Genomic DNA, 7,689 nt, shown 5'->3' with positions numbered 1-7,689 from the left:
CAGGCCATTGCATTCTGCACTTTCTAGTGATGGCATCCTTTCTTCTCACTCTCTATAACAAAAAGTCTTTGAAGTCCCATGCTGTTAGCTAAAAGTGTTTTGATATTTCCCTAGCAAGGATGTCATAGCAGCCAAAACAAGCCTCCAGGTGCCAATATTACACCTGACAAATTAGGCACACGACTGGAAAAGGGTGGGCCCATCCTTCTTCTTAATGTCCATTTCCTCTCATTTCCACATTAACAGGAAGTAGTTGGAATGGAAAAAAGGCTTTCCTTAAAGACCCAGACTATCAAAGGCCCGGAGCTTCTCCTTACAAACAAAAAACTTGGAAGCCAGCTGAGTGCTACGATTTGGATCTCATTTACAGTGACTTATTTAACCCCTACTGACGGCACGATGAACAGGATGTTATGATTTATTTAACACTTAAAGCGGGTGTGAGAACAAGGTGGATGGTGCCCTCAGACGCAGTCTTTTCATAATTTATTGCTCTAAGTGCTTAATTTTTCCTCAGGGAAGCCTTTGATAGCCAGCTGCTGCATTGCGGTTAAGTGTGTGCATTAAGCTGTAAAGCAAAAATATTAATAATAATAACAATAAAAACAATAACTATAACAGAAGTTATTATTTCACATAATAATAACTTTCATGTACTACTCAGCTGGAACTCTAAAGTGATATCCCCACACCAACGGAATTGACTTGAGGGCATTTAATGGAGCGACACAAAGAGTGTTGAATTTACCTTCTGGAGACCTGAGCCCTGCGATCTATCCACAAACAGAAAGCAAGCCCTCTCTTACAAAACACCGCATGGCTCCTAGGAGGCCCATGGAGAACAGTAACAAAGCTGGCTTTAAAAAAAAAAAAGACTAACATCTCCTTCACTGGTACCACAGGGGACTCTGACCAAGAGCAGGCTCAAAAACATGTTATGTCTGACCGGCTTTAAAGTTGAACTGCCGCTTAATGGCGTTGTAGCATGCCTCGGAGGGTTTATCTTAAAGCACCTCTTTTTGAATGGTGTGTAATCTTTATCTGGGATACAGGACCATCCTTTGCAGACTGTTTTCATGTCAAAGTTACTCAGTGAAATAATGCATGGATCGTCTACCCTCTGGAGATCAGCGTTCAGCTCTGCTTCATGTCATTACATTGAAGGCCCTCGGTGACTCTAGCAAGCAAAAGCTGTAGGAAAGCTTATACCTGTGGATAAAGGACTTCAACCTTGAATGATAAATAGATATTTCTGGGAGTTTTTTTTCTGCTCTTGAGCATGCATGTGTGAACGTAAGTTGTATTTTAATATAGACAGGCAGGTAATACATTTCACTTTCAGGAGATGAAGTAACGATTTTAGCAAATTACATTCCTCTCTTTAATCTCATATTTCCATGCACACTGAGTTAAATGTTGTAAAACTATCAATTCTGTCAAAACCTAACAGAAAGAAAACAAGAAACCCTGCAATCTTAATGTCCAAACTGACTGGTGATTATCAGGAATTAAATGTGCAGGAATTCCAAATCTTTTCTGATCGGAGATGTCTGGATGACTTTTGTTTTTCCATAATTGTATGAGGTTTCTACATAGTATTTAAGAATCAATTATATTGCAATTGATGTAATTAACTCTAATAATCCAGTAAAAGTCAGTAGGAGGGCTATTCAAGTCAATAGAAAAGAGGGACTATATTATGAAGGTGTTATTAACCTATACAGATTTTTACTAGACATTTCCTTTTCTTACATAATAAATATACAGTGATGAGGAAGGCTGTCATTATAATTTAATGGGAACAATGTCTCATCACTTCCTTTCCTGTACAAGCCTTAACTAATTCTACATATGCTGTATAAGTAAAATGAAGTTAAATGAATCTCTCAAATTAGCTATTAATCATCCATCAATCATCTGTTGCTCCATGATTAAAATCTAGGTTGCATTCAGAGCTAGGAAAGGTATTTGGGGAGTGGCAGGGGCTGCATGCGCATCCCCTTGTGCACTTCCATTTTGCCATGCCAGGGGTGCTCACTGAAACCAGTCCTGAAGTCAGGTCAAGCCTCCCAAGGAAAGTTTCTGCCCTTCTTGGAATAAAGCAGAACTCTCATTTACATGTAGATAAGAATTTCTCTGGCTTTAACCACCGTGGCTTATGAGAACCTCATTCATGCTTTCTGAATTCAGCGTGACAACTCTTTTTCAGGAAAGGAAGCAACACTATGAGGTTAGGGAAACTGAGGCAGTGCCATGCACCATGCAGAGAGATGAAGAGAATTCCTCTTTCCAGGATCCTAATCCCTTGTCTTGTGCCTTAAGCCTTTTGCACCGCCTGCTGAGGCAAAAGGGAGTTCTGCTTGAATACGGCTCTTTACATCGGGCTTTTTAGGAATTTCTGTCTTCACCTACATCAAGCTGAGCATAAGCCTTATTAGATATGGAAGACTGCATTGATCTCATTAGCAGAAGTGTTTGTCTTGGCAGTAGACAGAGATCAGTTGTTTGTGCTAGTGTTATTGGGTGTATTGGTTGCCTTCTACATGGCTGGCTGCAGGTGAGCATCTTGTACCATGTGTTGGCTGCTCCAGGCTGAATGGTTCCCCATGGCATTGCTTGTCTGTCTATCAAAACCTATCCTGGACTTCTGTGTGCAGGTCCAGAACATACCCAGGTGTCCAAGCAGTGACTTGGTGATGCACTGCAACTGCTATCCTACAAGGGAGGAGGCGATCCAAACAACTCAAGAAGGGAAGGATGGACAGCACTTCGATTATTCTGGAGACATTTAAAATCAAACATTGGATGAACTGCATCTCCAGTGTAGTGTCACTGAATTCAAGCAAAAAGTAAGTGTAACATTGAGGAGAGAATATTTGTTTGTCTGCTGTGTTAAAATGTAAAAAACAAAAAGATGATCTTGGGAAATGGGAATAAAATCTGAAAGCTCTTCCCATGGAGAATCACAGAATCACATGGAGAATCGTTTGAGTTGAAAAGGACCCTTACAGCAAACCAGGTTTCTCAGAGCCCGCCCAGCACAACCTTAGACCTCTCCAGGGATGGAGTGTCCACCAGCTCTCTGGGCAACCTGTGCCAGTGCCTTACCACCCTGACTGTAAAAAGCCGCCTTCTTACATCCACTCTAAATCTCCCCTTTTAGTTTGAAACCATTTCCCCTTGTCCTGTCACAACAGACCCTGTTAAAGAATCTGTCCCCTTCTTTCTTACAGCCCCCCTTCAGATACTGAAAGGACCCCTCTCCATCTTCATTCATTCAATCACACCACTCCAGGTGAGCAGCAGTGTGTGCACTCAGCTAAAGGAAGAGGGAGCTGTGATGTAGCAATACACACAACATAGAAGAGTCCAGTTATACTTTGTAACTGCAGTGCTGATGTTTTTTTCAAGTCGCAGCAGTAGGGCAAGTGCTCTACAGATATCAATAGTTGCACCGGAGATGACCTGTGTTGCACAGAATGAATGAGCTTTGGCTATAGGAGCACAGACAGGCAGCCCTGCTGACTCCTGCTGAATAAACCTATTGCAAAGCTGGCAAGCAACATCCTTACAGGGCACTTGGACTTACGGCTTCATCTAGTCTGTGGGTCCTGAGAGCATTTTTTTTTTTTTTACTCTATAACAGCATCATGCTGCTACACTGCAAAACACAGAGGATATTTCTGATGTTTGCACTGAAAGCTTTGCTCACAGTATTCATGTTTGGTGTTGTTTCACAGAGCTTTTGCTTCAATTTAGAAGCCAGATCAGTGATATTCAAACATACATGGATACAGCATAACTCCATGAGATATTCAGCTTTGTTTTTCCTTTCTGGTGGTGATGAGGTGCAGCAGGACATAAAAATGACTGCAGCATAGACCTACAGGGTACAAGCTGGGCTGCCCTCAGCTCTACCTGAGAGCACAAGGGTGTTCTTCAGGTGTCCCTGCAGCCACCAAGAAGCTGTGCCAGAAATGATAGACTGAGAACTGTTCAAGTATGGCAATTCATCAGTCAAAACTTCCTCCCATTAAATCCCCTAGCACCACATAGCCACACAGTGGTCTCAACACTGTTACGCTCCCCACATCACTGGGAGCAGACCCAACCGACGGTGGGACCGTGACACTGCCTGCTGCCTGGCCGCCTGCTGCACACAAAGTGACAGTAACTTACAGGAGCCAAAGGAAAACCAAACCACCAACTACACAAATATCTTCCACTCCATTTGAATTGCCATCTGTAAGAAAGGATTCCGGTGTTTGGGCTTCCATGGAAAATCAATATGGTCTTATCTTTATGATTTATTTATTTATTTTAACATAAAAAAATACTTGGGGTGACAGTACTAGGTAGCAATGTGAAAAACTAAAAATAGCTGTAGATCACAGTGGGTGTGAATGGAAAACAAAGGAGCCAGGAGCTGAGCTCCTGCTGCTGCTACGTCACTGCAACACCCATAATTATGTTGTTATGTGGACTTCCCACTTCAGCTCTATCTGGACACCACTTACCATGATAAAAATCTGATTAATGATAGGCCATGTAATCTTGGTTCCTTTGGTGAGCATTAACTTCTGTCTTGTATGCTGTTTTTCAAACAGACAGGAGATTTGTTTTGCTTCCCTCCCACAGGGAGTTTGGATGGGTGAGCATACAGAAAATGACAGAAAATAAAAAGGTTTTTTAAAACCTCCTGGCTGGATTCAGTGTGCAAATACTTCGAGCTCCATTGCTGTGTGTGAGTTCACCCCTCAAACACTAACACTATAGAAATATCTGTGCATAGAACTTCACCTGGACTCATGGCATGTCTATCTCTACAATCACTACTCCTTTTTATCCACTTCTTTTGATCTTGGCATGTCTTGTATCAGCTGAAGATGTTTCTGACAGAAGCGCTGTTTCCCATTAAGACATTAGCACACTGGGGAAACCCTCAGCTCCATTGACACCAACAGAAAAATTCCCAGGTGGTCTCATACACATATTTTTCTTCACCCACTTCTTTCCCCTCACCTGCCACAGGCATGACTCTGCCTAGAGGGGTCTTGGCCACAATCGGCATTGAGCAGGAGCAGCCACAGGGCACTGGTTGTACCACATCCCCACAGGATGCACATGCCTGCACCTCAGGTGCTGCTCCTGGTGCCTCCATTGCTCCCTCTTGCACCATTTCTGCATAAAAAATCAGCATGGTAAGCTGTTACTAATGCATTAATGATTGCAAATTATGAAGGATTATTTGTAAAGATCTAGAAAGTGAGAGGGGCAAAACAGAACAGGCAAGAAAGTGGACCACAAGGTTCTCTGAGATTTTTTTTCTTTCACTTAGCTGAATGAATAGTCCCAAATCCTCTGCCTTATTATGTCTTCAGCCTGTGAGTTATACTAATTAGTTTGTTTCCCAGTTTACCAGCAAAAACCCTCAACTAAGACAACAGTTAAACATCTCATTTTCATCTACAATAGGGGGAAGCTGTACTGCCAACAGCTTGTTCTCAGAATTCCACCTTAAAACAGTTTTAGTACCACCAGACCAGAAGGGTTTGATGCCAAAGAGCTGTTCTGTCCTATTGAAAGCAGAGAATGGCTTCCTCTGCAATATGTACAAAGAGCAAGGAAATTTACTCAATTAATGTGAAACACAAAATGGCATCTGCCATCTGGAGATGCACACAAAAGCCATGGGCAGTCAAACACTTCTTAAGACTTTGGCATGTAAAATTAACATATTTTAAGACTTAAAGGGACATGTAAACTCCTACTCCTAGAGTGTTTCATTGGCAAAATAAAGAAATGAGTATTTCCCAAGCAGCACCTCAGAAACAACAGTGTAACAACATATTAAAAAATGTCTGCGGCACCAAGACCACCTTTTAAATTCTGCTGGGTGGGAAGGGAGCAATTATTTATACAAATACACATTTTTAAATACCAGACTGAAAAATGCTTTTGCTACACTTTACCACTGTTCAGGTTTGGTGCATGTGAGAAGTGTATAAAATGGGTTCCCTTCACCTCAGTTGGTTTTAAATATCCTTTTCTTAAACAAAATGAAGTAAGTTTGGATCAAAGTGCTCCCTTTTGTGTACAAGGCACAGTGCTTTAAAAAAGCACACGACATATGGTATCTAAGTGGTCACCACTATAAATTATTCAACCTCTGTGCACTCATCAAACATAAATCTAACAAAATGCAAAACCTGAGGCCTCCCCGCCAAGCTTGCGGCCACAGATCCTTGTGGCACACATTTGGTCCCTGGATCCAAAATGTTCACCCAGGCACCCACAGGGAGATACAAATCTACCACTTTTGATGGGCCAACACACTGCCAGTATCCCAAAAATTTCCCTCATGCTTTGTGCTAAAGAAAAAGTGGGGTAAGTAGAAGAGAAAGGGGAAAACAATTCTTTTCCTACTTAGGATGGAGGCTGTGGCTCAGCAGTGATACACCCCACAACTTTTCAGTGATTACCATAAGTTTCTGTCAGCATTTTCCCCCCACACACCTCTTTTTTTAAGTCCAGAAGTGACTGTTTGTGAGCATGTGGGAAAGCTGCCTCACAGAGGAATTCAGAGCCAAGGACACCAAACCTGCAAACATTACTCATGTAAATTGTGATAACACAGCCACTGCGGCACAATAGGGCCATACACATCACATGCATTGATTCCAGTGTGTAGGAATAAGGTTGCAATAAGCTCAGGGTGTTGGAGTACTGAGGAAGGATACGTATGGTGAAAACTTTTAAAGTAGTGATCTGTCACTCAGTCTGCAAGTTTGATGCTTTATCTTGACAAAGATTTGTTTCTTCACAGAATTGTTTGTGTTGGAAGTGACCCTTAAAGATCATCCATCCCAAATTCCCTGCACTGAACATGGACACCTACAGCTCCATCAGATGTTCAGAGCCTGGTCCAGCCTGACCTTGAGCATCTCCAGGGGTGAGGCATCCACCGACTCTCTGGACAACCTGCATCATCGCCTCATCACCCTGACTATAATAAACTTCACCCTTATATCCAATCCAAATCTCCTTTCTTTCAACTTGAAGCCATTTTCCTTGCCCTGTCACAATGACCCTCACAATGAATCTGTTTCCTTCCTTCTTACACCCCCCCTTCACACACTGAAAGGCCCCTATCCCAATTTTTACTGACCAGTTTTTCAGTTAAAGTCCTACCGATGACAACCCAGTAAAAAAACTCTAACACACAGCAGAAGAAGCAAAAGTCATCACTGCAGCACCAGTTTGCAAGTAGATCTTACATTTGGTGCTATATTTTACAACAAAAAACCACAAAAATTAACGAGGAATGTACTGCAAACTGCATGCTCACTGGAAGAGAGGGGACTGCAGGGCCACTCACATAGATTTGTGTCTCATTCAGAAGCACAACTTTTGAATTTCCAGGTTCCTGAAAACATATTAAAGCACCATTTAAATTGTATTTGCCCGCTTGTTGATTTGTGCTTGTGTTTCTGAGTGCGCGTGTGAAGGGAGAACCAGAGACAGAGGGAAGAAAATGAGTCATGCCTGACAATGTTATCATGCAAATGGCCATAACTGGGGGCTTCCCTGGGGGAATCTGCACTGCCACAGCACACAGCACAACTCTGGCTGCCCTGTAATCACAGGGCGGCAGAGAGTCCTCCCGTGCGAGCTGAGATGTCTGCAGTG

Source organism: Coturnix japonica, chromosome 3, assembly GCF_001577835.2.
Source record: "Coturnix japonica isolate 7356 chromosome 3, Coturnix japonica 2.1, whole genome shotgun sequence".
Lineage (NCBI taxonomy): Eukaryota > Metazoa > Chordata > Aves > Galliformes > Phasianidae > Coturnix > Coturnix japonica.
Note: the sequence above shows the minus strand (reverse complement) of the source record.